Source organism: Aplysia californica, unplaced genomic scaffold (assembly GCF_000002075.1).
Source record: "Aplysia californica isolate F4 #8 unplaced genomic scaffold, AplCal3.0 scaffold00029, whole genome shotgun sequence".
Classification (NCBI taxonomy): Eukaryota; Metazoa; Mollusca; class Gastropoda; order Aplysiida; family Aplysiidae; genus Aplysia; species Aplysia californica.
In genome coordinates this window covers 1,311,802-1,312,082 of record NW_004797299.1, presented here as the reverse complement: position 1 = coordinate 1,312,082, position 281 = coordinate 1,311,802, and positions in this window count along the sequence as shown.

The window sequence follows — 281 nt, the reverse complement described above, 5'->3', positions numbered from 1 at the left end:
GTTGCGCACGCTAAAGATCCCTTGGCGGTCCTAAATCGATAAGAGTAGGCTTCGGCTGCCACCCGGGCAAAGTTCAAAATTCCTACCACTCTGAAAATGTATGTGTCCCGGGTGCTCATATGACCTTATGCAGTTTCGAGCGCCGTAAAACACTTATCAAAACAAAAACGAAGTTTGCATATCAGATGGTAGCTTACGAAGATTATGGGTAGGTACTGTTACATAATTATAATGATAATAATAAATGGCTTCTCTCCCCTACTCTTAATGTGTGTGTGTGT